Below are 18,594 nucleotides of genomic sequence, written 5' to 3'. Positions count from 1 at the left end.
AAGGGTCTGTAATATTTGCACATACTTTGTCAGCAATCCAAAAAATTTCTTGTAATGCTTCACTGTTGGTGCAATTGTATGTGCACAACTCCCTTGCCTCAAGCTGCTGCAAGTGGCTGTTTGAGGTTTCAGGAATGTGATGTTTGACATCTATTTCCTCATCGCTACTGAATGCATATGAGCTTATCTGATCCTGCAGTGTACTTTGCTCACACAGTGCGGGTGTCAGTCACGACAACAACTGTTGCATATAAGCTTTCGGCCAAAGCCTTCTTCAAAAACAAGAAACACGAATGTTCACAGAAGCAAGCATACCTTACATGTACATGACTGCTATTTATGGATGTGGTGTCACCGCCAGACACCACACTTGCTAGGTGGTAGCTTTAAATCAGCCGCGGTCCATTAGTACATGTCGGACCCGCGTGTCGCCACTTTCAGTGATAGCAGACCGAGCGCCACCACACGGCAGGTCTAGAGAGACTGACAAGCACTCGCCCCAGTTGTACGGACGACGTAGCTAGCGATGCACACTGTCGAAGCCTCGCTCATTTGCAGAGCAGATAGTTAGAATACCCTTCAGCTAAGTCAATGGCTACGACCTAGCAAGGCGCCATTAGCCTTACATAGCTTGTATCTAAAGAGTCTCACTTGTATCATCAAGAACGATGTACCACAAGGATGGATTAAAGTTAAGTATTCCAGCAGCTACGTACTTTTCTTTATAGCATTCATTACGTATCCTGTTGCAGACCTATCTCTTGCCTGCGTGAGCTAAACGCGTGCCTTTCGGCTTCCTCGCATTGTGTCTAAGCTGTCTTGCCTAGACACAACATTTTTGGCGACGAGTCTCAAAAGGGGATTTAGCGTTCGTATTGCCCTAATTTACTTGTCATGGCTTCGCCACAATCTCCAGATGTACTGTCCGAATTTTATCGCTTGCAGAATCAGCAGTCGCAGGCGTTATTGGATGCCCTAGGACAGCTCGTCCAGGGTCAACGTGCACTGCAAAACGATGCGGCCGCCGCCGCTTCATTGCTACCGCAGCCACAACGTGCAGTTGCACCCCCATTCCATAATTTTCAAGCGGACGTGGAAACATGGACGGAGTGGTCACGCCAATTTGGATTTCATCTCGCCGCCTACAGAATTCAAGGTAACGAGCGGCAGCCTCATTTATTGGCGTGTGTAGGGGTGCAAACCTACCATGTGATAGTGAAATTGTTTCCCCGACGCGACGTAGCAACTCTGTCCTACGAAGAAATTTTGTCGGCGTTAGATGCCTATTTCAAAGAAACAGTAAATGTCGTTGCAAAAAGGTATACGTTCTTTCGTACAAAACGTACGGCCGGTCAGGCTAATAGGGAGTGGGTTGCAACATTGCAAGGCCTTACTAGGGATTGTGCTTTTGAGTGTGAATGTGGCCTCCCTTATTCGGATACAATGGTGCGTGATGCAATTGCACAGAACGTTTCTGATGTTCGTATATGGGAACAGATTTTGAAACTAGTTAATCCCTCCCTTTAACAAGTGATAGACATATTAGATAGGCAAGACACACTTGACTTTGCACAGCAATCATTTGAAACTTCGTCAGCCGTGTGTCACATTAACCGGCCCGTCGGGCGCGCTGCACGGAACGATAAATAGCCCTCGCACTCGTCCACGCAGCTGCCGCCTAGCTCTCCACGTGTGCCGCGTAAGCGAGCAAATGCAGTGAAATCATGCCCGCGGTGTGCGACTAGACATTCGCGTGAACATTGCCCGTCACGCCAAGCTATTTGCTTTTACTGTCATAAGAAAGGACATGTTCAAAGTGTTTGCCAGAAAAAGCTCAGATCAGACAATCACAACCATTCCAGGCCTTTTGCTTCGCGCCGGAATCGAACCAAGAATAATCAGGCTCGTGAACCTTCGCCATGGACATTCATGTAGTTAATTCCACTCCGCCCAGTGCCACTTTCTCTAACAGTGACTGTGTTCGTCCCACAAAACGTGTGCGTCGACGTCGCCGGAAATCTCATCCGGTCGCAAGTGCCTCTGTACCGGTATCAGTTCAAATTGCACGAGACAGTCGCTCTTGTCGTCAGCAGGACAATAAACTTTTTGTAGACTTGGACTTTGAAGGCAAAGTGATCCCATTCCAGCTCGATACCGGAGCTGCAGTTTCGTTGATCAATCACGACATGTACAAACAACTGGGCAAACCTCTGTTGCGTGCCGCAAATGTTCAGCTCACTAGTTATGCAGGACAGCATATCCCTGTGTTAGGACAGTGCACTCTTCTTGCAACATACAAGGGACAAACAAAACTTGTGTCATTTTACGTTCTTCGCTCTTCTACTGCAGTGAACTTGTTTGGTTTAGATTTATTTCAGTTGTTTAACTTGTCAATAGTCAATCAGGTACTATCAGTGAACCAGACTGTGCCTTCCGCCAGTGTTTCTCGTCTATGTGACGAATTTGCAGACATTTTTGCACCGGGCCTTGGTTGCGCTAAGAACTATGAAGCACATTTGGAACTGAAAGTAAATGCGCAACCGAAATTTTTCAGAGCGTGTAATGTTCCCCACGCATTGCGTGATGAGGTCGCAAGAACATTACACGATTTAGAATCACAAGGTGTAATTGGACGTGTGCAGGCTTCTCTCTGGGCCTCACCCTTAGTAATTTTGCCAAAACCTTCCGGAAAATTGAGACTTTGTGTGGACTTCAAGGCCACTGTGAACCCACAACTAGTGATTGCAACTTATTCTTTACCCCGCCCGGAAGATCTTTTTGACAAACTGTGCCCGGATAAATATTTTTCAAAGTTGGACCTCGCAGATGCGTACTTGCAAATACCAGTGGACGAAGAATCCCAGCGCGTCTTGGTGGTTAACACGCATCTTGGTTTATACCGATTCAAAAGACTGCCATTCGGGTGTGCCTCCGCCCCTGCATTGTTTCAGCAATATTTACAAACTGTTTGTGTATCGGTCCCTACTGCTGCGAACTATATGGACGATATTGTGATCTCCGGAAAGACAGCAGCAGAACATTTAGCAAATCTAAGAACATTATTTCAGGTATTGCGACAAAATGGTCTTCGCTTGCGGAAGGACAAATGTGTGTTTTTTGCTCGTGACTTACCATATCTGGGACATGTCATAAATGCACAAGGCATACGTCCCAGTCCAGAGCACCTCCGTGCCATACACGACTTGCCTTCGCCGCAGAATTTGAAGCAGCTACAGAGTGTGTTGGGTAAAATTAACTATTATCATAACTTTCTCCCGCATGCCTCTTCCATTTCAGCTCCGCTTCATCGCTTATGCCGTAAAGGTGTTCCGTTCGTCTGGACGACGGAATGCGAACGCGCCTTTCGCCAGTTGAAATCGGCGTTGCTTTCTAATACTTACCTTACGCCATTCGATCCCCAGAAACCCCTTTTGTTGATGGTAGATGCATCGGATTTCGGGATCGGTGCTGTGCTTGCGCACAAAGATGGATCGCATGATCGCCCTGTTGCCTTTGCGTCAAAATTGCTCTCGTCTGCGCAAAGAAATTATTCACAGATAGAGAAAGAAGCTTTGGCTCTCGTATTTGGTGTTACTAAGTTCCATGATTTCTTGTATGGTCGTCACTTTACCATCATCACGGACCACAAACCTTTGACATCGCTTTTTCATCCGAACAAGCCTGTACCTCCACGTACAGCGCAGAAATTCATTCGCTGGTCTATTTTCCTCTCGCAGTACCGCTACAATATCTTGTATCGGTCCACTGCTAAGCACGGCAACGCTGATGCGTTGTCCCGTTTGCCTGTTGCTGAGGATAGAGCATTCGATTCTTCCGAACTTGCTTGCATGTTCCTTGATGCGGAAACCGATGATGTGGTCGAATCGTTTCCGATTGATTTTCGTCGTGTAGCTGCAGCCAGGGCTGCTGACCCTGTCCTTGCTCCCGTTCTGCGTTTTGTTGCTCCGCAATGGCCCTTGTCAAAGTCACGGATCGAGGATCCGTTGGTTCGCAGATTTTTTGCTCACAAGGAGAGACTTTTTGTACGACGTGGTGTTTTGTTGTTGCGTTCTGATAATGATCAGTCCAGAGTCGTGGTCCCACATTCGTTACAGTCCTCTGTCTTACGGCTTCTCCATCACGGACATTGGGGTATAGTGCGAACGAAACAACTTGCTCGTCAGCACTGTACTTGGTTCGGCATCGATGCTGCGATTACGAATATGTGCTCTTCTTGCATGGCGTGTGCCGAACAACAATCCGCACCGCCGCGGAAATTCTTTGCATGGCCGAAAGCCACTTCCCCTTGGCAACACTTGCACATCGATTTTGCTGGCCCATTCTGGAATGCTCGATGGCTGGTTGTGGTCGATTCTTTCAGTAATTTTCCTTTTGTTGTCCGGGTGTCTTCCACGTCGTCTTCTGCCACCATCCAAGCGTTATCCGCTATCTTTTGCATTGAAGGTCTTCCACAGACTATTGTTTCCGACAATGGCCCACAATTCATGTCCGCAGAATTTCAGTCATTCTGCACGGCCAATGGTATTCAACATCTGACATCCGCGCCGTTTTCGCCTCAGTCAAATGGTGCCGCTGACAGATTGGTCCGGACTTTCAAGTCACAGATGTTGAAGTTGAAAGCGTCGCATTCTCGGGAGGACGCTTTGTCGCTCTTTTTGTCTTCGTATCGCTCTCAGCCCCGAGATGGTCGCTCGGCGGCTGAGTTGCTCCACGGTCGTCCTCATCGAACCTTGATGTCTTTGCTGCATCCGCTGCATCAGGTTCCTGTGCAGCGGCAGACTCCTGCTTTTGCTCCAGGCGCCATTGTCTATTATCGCAACTACCGAGGTTCACGGCGTTGGCTCGCAGGGCGCATTCTTCGCTGCCTCGGCCGCGCGATGTATTTGGTTTTGGGGGCCTCTGGTGAGGTGCGTTGGGATCTCCATCAGCTGCACCTCTGTCGTCGCACGGGTTCTGCTGCTCCCTGTATGCTTTCAGCGACGGTGCCGTCCAGTCAGCGCCCTGGGGACCCATCTACTGGCTCGCCTCATCCCCAGGTGTTACCGACGCTGCCTTCCATTTTGCCCCATGGCGACGCGCCGCCGCCGCCTGTTCTCCCGCCGGCGCCGCCTGCAGTGGACGCGTCGCTGCAACCGCCTGGCGCCTCCCTGGGTCACGCGCCGCCGATCGCTTCCTGTGACCAGATGTCCTCCGCCATGGAACTCTTGCCCGCTCCGGACCAGACGTCGTATTCGCCCGTCGGGTGCCCCGACGCAATGGAGGTCGACCCTTCGGCCCCTCCTATATCTCTAAGAGCGCATACACCGCATGTTGACGTGCACCCTGGACTAGGTTTTCAGGCGTTTCCTAGCTCCCCTCGGACCGAATGGACAGGTGCGGGTGGCACAGCCTCGCCTGTTGTTAGGCTCCCCACCTCATCGCATACGTCAACATGGGGTCCTCCCCACGGCGGGCGGAAGCCTTATAACACGACCACTCGCCGATTTGCGGGGGAGGAATGTGGTGTCACCGCCAGACACCACACTTGCTAGGTGGTAGCTTTAAATCGGCCGCGGTCCATTAGTACATGTCGAACCCGCGTGTCGCCACTTTCAGTGATAGCAGACCAAGCGCCACCACATGGCAGGTCTAGAGAGACTGACTAGCACTCGCCCCAGTTGTACGGACGACATAGCTAGCGATGCACACTGTCGAAGCCTCGCTCATTTGCAGAGCAGATAGTTAGAATACCCTTCAGCTAAGTCAATGGCTACGACCTAGCAAGGCGCCATTAGCCTTACATAGCTTGTATCTAAAGAGTCTCACTTGTATCATCAAGAATGATGTACCACAAGGATGGATTAAAGTTAAGTATTCCAGCAGCTACGTACTTTTCTTTATAGCGTTCATTACGTATCCTGTTACAGACCTAACTCTTGCCTGCGTGAGCTAAACGCATGCCTTTCGGCTTCCTCGCATTGTGTCTAGGCTGTCTTGCCTAGACGCAACAATGGATGCTCTGGCCAGAATGTAATCAAGGCTTGTTGAATGGGAACAACAATCTGGAATGGGGGAGGGGGGAGGGAAAGTGATAGCAGGGTAAGGGCGGAATAGAGTAATTGGCACTGCCTGGTGACTCTTGCAGTGACTAAATGTGGTACGACAGAGCTACTAGGTTCAGTGTTTGGTGGCTATGGGCAGGTGGTGGGGGGGGGGGGGGGGGGGACAACTTTGAGAGAACTGGAGAGAGGCAGAGAAGGGGAAAAGGCGTGCGGGTGTGCCGGCTGAGGGCAACACACAATGAGGATCAAGAGAAGCGAATTGTGAGGAAGTGATAGAACAGAGGAGGTGGAAACAGGTGGGTGGAGGTTACCATAGGATGAGGCTATAACACAACACAAGCCCTGTAGATCCTCACTACCACCACCAGCTTTTCTCAACTGCACAACATATTATCTGCTCCTGGAATCTTTCCAGCCTCAACCTACAATAATCTACTGTCCCCACCCCACTGTTTCTGCAACTCTGGCCTGCCACCTCCTCACAATTCGCCTCCCCTCACCCTCATAGTGCGGTGACCTCTGCCGGCACACCTGCCAGTCTTTTCCCCTTCCCTGCTCCTCTCATTTCTGCTCCCCATTCCCCTCCCCCACACTGCCTCCCAACACTGTGCCAAGTAGCCCTGTCCTGCCACCTCTAGCCCTGCACGATCTGCCAGGCAGTGCTGATTCCTCTTCCCCACCCCTACACAGCTATCCCTAGATTGTTGCTCCCATTCGAAGTGTTTTGGTTGCACTGTGGCCGGAGCAGACTCAAATTGCAGTCATGTATGTATGAGGTGCAATTGCTTGTGTGAATTATTGTTTTCTGAAGAAGACTTTGGCCAAAAGCTTATATGTAACTGTCTTTTCATCATGCTTGTATGCAACTCCATGTGTCATCTTCATGGTGAATAACAATCTACCATTTTCACAACACTGTTAAAATATATGTTGATTAGTAAAAAGACCAGAACAAATGAAGCAGACACTGTTCATATATCTGGTGTTTTCATCTGAGTTACAAATTTTTTGAAGTTTCATATTGTGCAATTTTGTAATTTTTTTAAACCTTAAAATGACTGAATATATACATATATATATTAAAAAAAAAGAAAGAAAAAAAGAAAGAAAGAAAGGAACCATTTGCGTTCCAGAGTTAAAATTTGTGCAGGGTGTATGTGCAAAAGACGAAAAAAGATTCATGGATTTTCTCATTAAAAGTACACTTTTTCCCAAGTGTGTTACGTGACAGTATACCTTCCTTTTATATATAATCTATGAGATTATGGAATAGGAGCCAAACTTTTGCAAGCAATTAAAGGCCTTTACATAGATAGTTAGGCAGCAGTTAGAGTTGACAGTAAATTGAGTTCATGGTTCAGAGTAGTTTCAAGGGTAAGACAAGGCTGCAAACTGTCTCCACTGTTGTTCATATTATTTATTTATTTATCCAGCTTTAAGCATTTACAGGCAATCAATGTCATCATGAGTAATGTACAATTTACATATTAAGAAATATAACTGTTATGAGATATCACACAAAGCTAAAGTATACATTTTAAAGGAACATACATAATAAACGAATACATTTGATACATAAAGATATCCCACATAACTAAAGTGTGCATTTTAAAGAATGTGCATAATAAAAGAATACATTTCATACATAAGGGTGTCTCCACATGTTTAACAGTTAAATGTGGAACTACAGAAAAAAAAAAAAGCTTAGGAAGAGGTACAAACAGAGTTGCAAGTTGTTTCGTAAGCCAGGTCTATTTTTGAAGAGTTTTCAGATTCTTTAACACTGTAAAAAGCTTTGTCTTTCAGCCATTTTTTAGCCTTACTTTTAAATATATTAAGAGAGACACAATGTGCCCCCACAGGTAATGTGTTGAAAAGCCTTATTCCCATGTATTCATAACTGTCTTGTGTTTTCTGGAGTAATGTCAGTGGGAAAGAGATATAAATGGATTGAGTGCCAAATAGGAGGAACAAAGTTAGAACAGGTGGACAGTTTCAAGTACTTAGGATGCATATTCACACAGGATGGCAAGACAGTGAAAGAACTTGAAGCGAGGTGTAGCAAAGCTCATGCAGTGAGTGCTCAGCTACGAACTACTCTCTTCTGCAAGAAGGAAGTCAGTGCCAATACTAAGTTATCTGTGCACCGTTCAATCTTTCGACCAACTTTGTTGTATGGGAGCGAAAGCTGGGTGGATTCAGGTAACCTTATCAACAAGGTTGAGGTTACAGATATGAAAGTAGCTAGGGTGATTGCAGGTACTAGTAGATGGGAACAACGGCAGGAGGGTGTCCACAATGAGGAAATCAATGAAACACTGGGAATGAACTCTATAGATGTAGCAGTCAGGGCAAACAGGCTTAGATGGTGGGGTCATGTTACACACATGGGAGAAGCAAGGTTACCCAAGAGACTCATGGGTTCAGCAGTAGAGGGTAGGAGGAGTCAGGGTAGACCAAGGAGAGGGTACCTGGATTTGGTTAAGAATGATTTTGAAGTAATAGGCTTAACATCAGAAGAGGCACCAATGTTAGCAGTGAATAGGGGATCATGGAGGAATGTTATAAGAGGGACTATGCTCCAGACTGAAAGCTGAATAGCACAATCAGTCTTAAATGATGATGATGATATATTCTGGAAAGATATTTGATGTGTAGCAATATGTATGCTGCACATTTTCATATTACGAAAGTATAAATACGAATTCCACCAAACAAGTCATTTTAGTTTCTGAAACACTGAAATTGTTAGGGCAATGCTCTTTTGTCAGCCAATCATAGCTCATGACACATTATCCTGCTACCAAATTACAGCAGATATTCAGAGTACAGGACACATGATGTGCACAGTCAATAGCCACATCACTGTTAAGTAGCGCAAACACGCAAATAGCAAAAGTTTATGATTTAAATTAATATACTTCTAATACAGCAACAAGAAAAGCTAACTTTTCACATATTTGCCTTTTTTGCATGTGTTATCCCTTAAGATATACCAAACACAAATGTGCCGGTAAAATTTTAAATGATTACATAAATGTCTGGTCTTAAGTTCCTCAAAGTGTTATATTTTGAACGAGAGTAAGCACTATAATTTACGAAATTCATTGCACATTCTCACATGTAACATAATTCATCTTGTGTAAAAGGTAATTTACTTTGAAAGTAACACTTCTCAGACCACCATTCACAATATTTTCCTGTGACGTTTTCTAAGTTCATATGAGCAGTTGCCACAGAGCACCAGAACACTGGCATTACTGCGCATGCGCAGCTATGATGATCTAGGAAACCTGTGCTTGGAGTTTGCTGTGCTCATATACCTGTTGTCACATTTCTATTTGAAACTTCATATGTAGTGGGGCATAACGTATCATGTATCATGTATCATGTGCCCATGTGCAGCTGTGTGTCATGCTGTTTGATGGGGACATACAAAGTTATTGTACTTAGGGCAATTGTTTTATCATATCCTATCCACATAAGGAATGCAAAATTAGAAAGCAGTCATTGGCACAATGTTTGTTTCAGAACTACTCTACAACTCAAAGTACCCTAATGTTTTACTGTGTGGTGACTTAAACGTAAGATTTTATTTTTAACTTTTACTCTGCAATACTGTCATGTAGCATTTCCAATCAGGCTTATATCCGCACAGCACTACAAAAAGCTAATACAAAGGAATATAATTTTCTTGGGGGTCAGGATGGGGAGTGAAGGCTGTACTTATACACCAGAACTAAAAACAGCTTTCATGACTTTTTGAAACTGTATATATAGGTTAAAAAGCTTACCTGTAACGCCAATAAACTGTATAATCAGCAGTTTATAATCTACTCCAAGAGTAAATATAAAACCTTGTGGGGAGTTACAATGATAAAACATGATGCACTGCCAGTCTACAATTTATTGAAGAAATCATTATATTTAAGACACAAACAATGCAAATTAAGAAATAATGGCAAGCCTAGAGGAGGTACCAGACAAGTGTTGAAACATGTCTTGTAATCGTAAAACATTGTATTTCATGAAAGGCAGATATATAAAATTCTGCTAAAGCTTTTCAGTGTTGATTTCTGGAAGCCAGTTGTGGTGTCACCGCCAGACACCACACTTGCTAGGTGGTAGCTTAAATCGGCCGCGGTCCATGTAGTACATGTCGGACCCGCGTGTCGCCACTGTGATCGCAGACCTAGCGCCACCACCAAGGCAGGTCTCGTGATACGAGAGTGGACTCGACCCCAGTTGTACGAGAGCACTAGCTATCGCCCCAGTTGTACGAGAACCAAGCTACCGCCCAGTTGTACGCGAACCTAGCTATCGCCCAGTTGTACGAAGCCTTCTCTCTCATTAGCCGAGAGACATAATAGCCATCAGCTAAGTTAATGGCTACGAACTAGCAAGGAGCCATTTGTATCAGTGCCTATAGCTTACGAGTATTCAAGAGAGATGTATTCCAAGGAATTATTAAAAGTTAAGTAAAAAGCATCTACATACTTTTCTTCTTATTCATTCATAAGTTTTTATGTTCCAGACTTCACGCCCGTATGCTTATTGCCGTGCGTGCACTATCGGCTACATCTTTAGTCTAGCATTCCTTTTCAGCAATCCACATCACGGTGTCGGTCCAGCTACCGACACTACAATTATTGGCGACGAGATAAAGAGTTTGTATTAATTCATTTGCACCATTGGCCGATTTCAAGTGTTCTGATTGCTTACATTTAATTGTGTCATGGCTTCGCCACAATCTCCAGATGTACTGTCCGAATTTTATCGTTTGCAGAATCAGCAGACGCAGGCGTTACTGGATGCCCTTGGACAGCTCGTCCAGGGTCAACGTGCGCTGCACACCGATGCGGCCGCCGCCGCTTCTTCGCTACCGCTGCCACAGAACGCTGTTGCACCTCCCTTTCGACCATACGTGGCAGCCGATGAGACCTGGCAAGAGTGGTCTCGTCAGTTCGCCTTTCACATGGCTGCCTACAGAATTCAAGGTAATGAGCGGCAGCCGTTTTTGCTTTCTTGTGTCGGTGTGTCCACATACCGTGTGATAGTGAAATTGTTTCCCCGGCGTGACGTAGCAACTTTGTCATACGAGGAAATTTTGTCTGCATTAGATGCCTATTTCAAAGAAACAGTTAATGTGGTTGCAAAACGGTATACGTTTTTTCGTACAAAACGTACGGCCGGTCAAACTAATAGGGAGTGGGTAGCAACATTGCAAGGACTTACTAGGGACTGTGCCTTTGAATGTGACTGTGGTCTTTCTTATTCAGATACAATGGTGCGTGATGCAATTGCACAGAACGTTTCTGATGTTCGCATACGGGAGCAAATTTTGAAACTAGTTAATCCCTCCCTTCAACAAGTGATAGACATATTGGATAGACAGGACACACTGGACTGTGCTCAGGAATCTTTTGAACCTTCGCCAGCCGTGTGTAACATTAACCGGCCCGCTGGACGCGTTGCGCGGCCCGGTAACCGGGCCTCGCGCACGTCGACACAGCGACCGCCGCGTGCTAAGCCAGGTGTGCCGCGCCAGCCCACAAATGCAGTGAAATCATGCCCGCGGTGTGCTACTAGACATTCGCGTGAACATTGCCCGTCACGCCAAGCTATTTGCTTTTTCTGCAATAAGAAAGGACATGTTCAAAGTGTTTGCCAGAAAAAGCTCAGATCAGACAATCACAATCATTCCAGGCCCTTTGTTTCGCGCCGGAATCGAACCAAGGACACTCAGGCTCGTGGACCTTCGCCTATGGACATTCATGTCGTTAATTCCACTTCGTCCAGTGACACTTTCTCTAACAGTGACTGTGATCGTCCCACAAAAACTGTGCGTCGAAGTCGCCGGAAATCACGTCAATTAGCAAGTGATTCTGTCCCAGTGTCTGTTCCAATTGCACAAAACAGTAGCTCTTGTCGTCAGCAGGACAATAAACTTTTTGTGGACTTAGACTTTGAAGGCAAAGTGATACCATTCCAGCTCGATACCGGAGCTGCAGTTTCATTGCTCAATCACGACACGTACAAACAACTGGGCAAACCTCCGTTGCGTTCCGCAAATGTTAAGCTAACTACATATTCCGGACAGAAAATTCCTGTGTTAGGACAGTGCAGCCTTCTTGCAACATTCAAGGGACAAACAAAACTTGTGTCATTTTACGTTCTTCGTTCTTCTTCTGCAGTGAACTTATTTGGTCTAGATTTATTTAAGTTGTTTAACATGTCTATTGTAAATCAGGTCCTATCTGTGAATCAGACTATGCCTACAGACAGTGTTTCTCGGCTGTGTGACGAATTTGCAGACATTTTTGCACCGGGCTTAGGTTGCGCTAAAAACTATGAAGCACATTTAGAACTGCAGGTCCACGCGCAACCGAAATTTTTCAGAGCGCGCAATGTTCCCCACGCATTGCGTCAGGGGGTCGCAAGAACATTGAACAATGTAGAATCACAAGGTGTGAGTGAATGCGCGCACTGCCTCTTTCATTTCAGCTCCGCTTCATCGCTTATGCCGTACAGGTGTTCCGTTCGTCTGGACGACGGAATGCGAACGCGCCTTTCGCCAGTTGAAATCGGCGTTGCTTTCTAATACTTGCCTTACGCCATTCGATCCCCAGAAACCCCTTTTGTTGATGGTAGATGCATCGGATTTCGGGATCGGTGCTGTGCTTGCGCACAAAGTTGGCTCCCATGATCGCCCTATTGCCTTTGCGTCCAAATTGCTCTCGTCTGCGCAAAGAAATTATTCACAGATAGAGAAAGAAGCTTTGGCTCTCGTGTTTGGTGTTACTAAGTTCCATGATTTCTTGTATGGTCGTCACTTTACCATCATCACAGACCACAAACCTTTGACATCGCTTTTTCATCCGTCCAAGCCTGTACCTCCACGTACAGCGCCGAAATTCATTCGCTGGTCTATTTTCCTCTCGCAGTACCGCTACGATATCTTGTATCGGTCCACTGCTAAGCACGGAAACGCCGATGCGTTGTCCCGTTTGCCTGTTGCTGAGGATAAAGCATTCGATTCTTCCGAACTTGCTTGCATGTTCATTGATTCGGAAACCGATGAAGTGGTCGAATCGTTTCCGATTGATTTTCGTCGTGTCGCTACAGCCACAGCTGCTGACCCTGTCCTTGCTACTGTTTTACGTTTTGTTGCTACGCAATGGCCTTTGTCAAAGTCTCGGATCGAGGATCCGTTGGTTCGCCGATTTTTTGCTCACAAGGAGAGACTTTTTGTTCGACGTGGTGTTTTGTTGTTGCGTTCTGATAATGATCAGTCCAGAGTCGTGGTCCCACGTTCGTTACAGTCCTCTGTTTTACGGCTTCTTCATCAAGGACATTGGGGTATAGTGCGAACGAAACAACTTGCTCGTCAGCACTGTACTTGGTTCGGCATCGATGCTGCGATTACGAATATGTGTTCTTCGTGCCCGGCGTGTGCCGAACAACAGTCCGCACCGCCGCGGAAAGTCTTTGCGTGGCCTAAAGCCACTACCCCTTGGCAACGCTTGCACATTGATTTTGCTGGTCCATTCTGGAATGCTCGATGGTTGGTTCTGGTCGACGCCTTCAGTAATTTTCCTTTTGTTGTCCGGATGTCTTCCACGACGTCCTCCGCCACCATCCAAGCGTTGTCTGCTATCTTTTGCATTGAAGGTCTTCCGCAGACTATTGTTTCCGACAATGGCCCACAATTCATGTCCGCAGAATTTCAGTCATTCTGCCAGGCCAATGGAATTCAACATCTGACATCCGCGCCGTTTTCGCCTCAGTCCAACGGTGCTGCTGAACGGTTGGTCCGGACTTTCAAGTCACAGATGTTGAAATTGAAAGAGTCGCATTCTCGGAAGGACGCATTGTTGCTCTTTTTGTCTTCGTATCGCTCTCAGCCCCGAGATGGTCGCTCGCCGGCTGAGTTGCTCCACGGTCGTCCTCATCGCACCTTGATGTCTTTGTTGCATCCGCCGCATCAGGTTCCTGTGCAGCGGCAGACTCCTGCTTTTGCTCCACGCGACGTTGTATTTTATCGCAACTATCGAGGTGCACGGCGTTGGCTCGCAGGGCGCATTCTTCGCTGCCTCGGCCGCGCGATGTATTTGGTTTTGGGGGCCTCTGGTGAGGTGCGTCGGCATCTCAATCAGCTGCGCCTCTGTCGTCGCTCGGGTTCTGCCGCTCCCCGTCTGCTTTCAGCGACGGAGCCGTCCGGTCAGCGCCCTGGGGACCCATCTACTGGCTCGCCTCATCCCCAGGTGTTACCGACGATGCCTTCCATTTTGCCCCATGGCGACGCGCCGCCGCCGCCGCAGCAGCAGCAGCAGCAGCAGCCGCCGCCGCCGCCGACCGCATTCGACGCTTCGTTGCAGCCGCCAAGCGCCTCCCAGGGTCCCGCGCCGCCGATCGCTTCCCGTGACCAGCTGTCCTCCGCCATGGAACGCCCGCCCGCTCCGGACCACATGACGTCATCGCGCGTCGGCTACCCCGACGCAATGGAGGTCGACACTTCGGCCCCTCATGTTTCTTTACGGGCGCATACACCGCATGTTGACGTGCACCCTGGACTAGTTTTGCAGGCGTTTCCTAGCTCCCCTCGGACCGGATGGCCGGGTGCGGGTGGCACAGCCTCGCCTGTTGTTAGGCTCCCCACCTCATCGCATACGTCAACATGTGGTCCTCCCCACGGCGGGCGGAAGCCTTATCTCACGACCGTTCGCCGATTTGCGGGGGAGGAATGTGGTGTCACCGCCAGACACCACACTTGCTAGGTGGTAGCTTAAATCGGCCGCGGTCCATGTAGTACATGTCGGACCCGCGTGTCGCCACTGTGATCGCAGACCTAGCGCCACCACCAAGGCAGGTCTCGTGATACGAGAGTGGACTCGACCCCAGTTGTACGAGAGCACTAGCTATCGCCCCAGTTGTACGAGAACCAAGCTACCGCCCAGTTGTACGCGAACCTAGCTATCGCCCAGTTGTACGAAGCCTTCTCTCTCATTAGCCGAGAGACATAATAGCCATCAGCTAAGTTAATGGCTACGAACTAGCAAGGAGCCATTTGTATCAGTGCCTATAGCTTACGAGTATTCAGGAGAGATGTATTCCAAGGAATTATTAAAAGTTAAGTAAAAAGCATCTACATACTTTTCTTCTTATTCATTCATAAGTTTTTATGTTCCAGACTTCACGCCCGTATGCTTATTGCCGTGCGTGCACTATCGGCTACATCTTTAGTCTAGCATTCCTTTTCAGCAATCCACATCACGGTGTCGGTCCAGCTACCGACACTACACCAGTGTTCTTGGAGCACCCTTATTGTATTATCTCGTGTTTGGCACTTTATTGTGGCATAATGCAATATGTACCAGTGGATGAAAACGTGCACTTGAAACTGTTTTCATTTGATGGGAGAGCTGTAAATGAAGAGACAACAGCAAAATCATGAAACGTACATGCAGGTCATGAGGGGAGTACTCCCGACTACAACTTTGACTGTTCTGAGCATGTGCAAATCTGGCAGCTCAGGCGTGCCAGAGATGTTTTTCTGGGTAGCATCTGACTGCTTGCAGCTACTGCTTATACATCTAGTGGCCACACTTCAAGCAGCAAGAAGCAGAAGGTGCTACTCACATGCAACTTCAGCTCTGCGCATTTGCATTAGCCCGTTGGCAACTTCTCAAGCGAACCCAAAATTGTAAACAGTTGTGATGTCATGCTCGTTGAAAGCAGTTTGTCATTACAGAGTAGTGTGTTGTCTATGGCCTAAAGCCTTTGACACATTTTACTGTTGGCAGATGCTTGTCTGTGCACTTTTCCACAATGCTGCCAAAACCATCTCACACTCCGTTCCCATGCCATGTAAAATTACAGTGCCATAATTCCTTCAAAATTTTCAACATGATGGCATATGTTAGAAATGTTTTTTCGATTCTTATATTGTGATGACGTGCCACCATTGAAGTAATAACTATTTTTTCCAAATTTGGAAGAATACCAAAGTTTCATAAACTCTATAAGATTCATTTCTTTGTTTTGGAACATGTTGATGGATAAATATCAAACTGTCAGAAATAAAAACTAAGCTTCTGTATGTAAGAGTATGTTTTTCTTATTTCAGTTTTTGTTTTGTAAAAAGCAACACATGAATTCACAGTGGACATGGATTTTTTTTTGTCATCCACTACTTGTGATTTATGCTTTTTATCATTTCCTCTTCAAGCGCAGAAATTTATAGTCCATTTAAAATTACTTAATAGCTGACACCTGTCACTCAACACTGTGGTGTTGCCACATCAGCTATTTCTTGGTTAAAGGTGACATGCAAACACGGTGGATCACTTCACAAGTGCTGAAATGCTGTTCATGTAATGTGGAGCAACATTGGAAGCTGCTGCCATCAGGTAGGACATGAGAGAAAGATACTCTGTCCACACCTGATGTTAAATGATAACTGACTGTACTGCACCAGACAATGCGTTTTGTAGCCTGAATTTACACTTGTGTCCCTCTTGATGCACACATGTATCCAAGAAACTGGTGGTCAGCAAGCTGCGGTACAGCTATTAATCACACTCACTTTGCTCACGGCGATTAAAGCTGACCTGTATGAGCAAACTCAAGACAGAAAAAATTCAGTTTCAGCACTAAACACGAAACGTAACATCTCACTTTTGCTACGGGGACTGACATGATCAGGTTATAGATGATAAGGATAGATTCCAAATGAAAAAAGAATGACAGGGATAAAAATAAGAGCAAATAAAAAAGTCAATAGTTATAATGAGAATGATGTGACATAGTTTAGCGTTATATTTATTTCTCTATAGAACAAGTTACAATGATCATCTGTTGGCTTAGAAAAGTTTGGTTTCATGCCATGTTGTCAGAATTTTCCTATTCTGAGCCGATCTCTGTGATGATAATAACTGTATATGTGGTTGTGAATCATTTCGTGTGAAAGAACCCATTAGTCTTTGGCTGGTGATGTGTACGAAATGTGCATTGTTTCACTGCCATAATTTTGAGTGTGTTTATCAGGTGCGATGAAATGTGAAATAAAAGAGCCAGACCCAAGATTCAGGAATGAAACAAGACAAAATCCAGACAAGCAATTGGAACTGAATTGACCATTTGCTGTGACAGTTTGGCAATGGCAAACAGTTCGGGCATGATGTTGAGTGCTGTGACAGGGGAAGACACCTCCCATACAAGACACCAAATGTCAACTATCAAGTGATTTTAATCAGACTACAGATAACAAAAATGTGAACATCGTGATTAAAAACTTTGTAATTGGTAATTATTTAAATTCAATATGAAGGAAACATGTAATTCAATTTGTAACCAAACAAACTAAAATAAATGTCAATAATAAGTAGTGAATTACTGGAAGTAGACTGTCTAAGTATATGACAGTGTTGGAGCAAAATTTTCCCGGATATCACACCTACAGTACCTTGCAAAGAAATGGAGTGGTCTGCCATATGCGACGAGAATGCTACACCACTTTCGGACAGTTGAAGTGATTTGTCAGGGAACCAGTTAATCATGGAAAGTATGTAGAATTATCCTTCTTTGTAACACAGTGACCATACTTTCTTGACTCAAATTCAGGATAAATTACAAATTTTAATATTAAAACAAAAATTAATTAAATGTAATAAACACAATACATGGCCAATTTGTTACAAATGGACATTAATTTATACTTTATTAGTTCCTTTACTCTTCACAGAAGGAGCACCAGCGCCTCTTTGAATTCATTCTAGCTGGGAAGTATCATTATTGGTGAAGAGAACCAGTTACACAATATTGCATAATACTGATTAGAACCAATTACATTCTAATGTAGTTTTGTATAATAATGAAAATTATCAATTACTGAAAATGGATGGATAAAAAATCTTCTCACCAAGTGACGGCAGGAGAATACACACACAGAAAGGTTTTAACTTTTACAAGCTTTTGGAGCCAGTGGCTACTTCTTCTGGCAGAAGAGTTGAAGGGGAAGGAAGAGGGGTGTAAGAGAAAGACTGGAGAGGTTTAGGGAAAGGGGACAGTACAGAAAAGTACCCACAACCCCGGGTCAGGGGAGACTTACCAGATGGGATGACAAGGAAAGACTGATTGTTGGGGACTGCATTGGATGAGAGCTCAAAACCTGAGAGCTTAAAGGTGGAAGACAGTAATATGCAAGACAGAGATTCCTACTAAAACACTATGCACAAGTTAATAAGAGTGGGGAGGGTGGGAGGGTGACAACGAAAGATAAACAGGTCGGGAAATGAAAGCTGTAGGAAAGTAAAATGGAGTTAAGAAGGGAGCAGTTACCGTGAAGAAATGCTAATACGGAAAGAATTAACATAAATTAAGGCCAGGTAGGTGGCAAGAGCCAAGGACATGTTGCAGCACTAGTTCCCAACTGTGGAGTTCTGAGAAACTGGTGTCTGGGGGGAGAATCCAGATGGTGCGTGTGGTGAAACAGGCACCAAGGTCACGAGCGTCACATTGTAAAACATGCTCT

Source organism: Schistocerca piceifrons, chromosome 3 (genome assembly GCF_021461385.2).
Source record: "Schistocerca piceifrons isolate TAMUIC-IGC-003096 chromosome 3, iqSchPice1.1, whole genome shotgun sequence".
NCBI lineage: Eukaryota > Metazoa > Arthropoda > Insecta > Orthoptera > Acrididae > Schistocerca > Schistocerca piceifrons.
The sequence above is the reverse complement of the archived record's forward strand: the minus strand, read 5'-3'. Positions refer to the sequence as shown.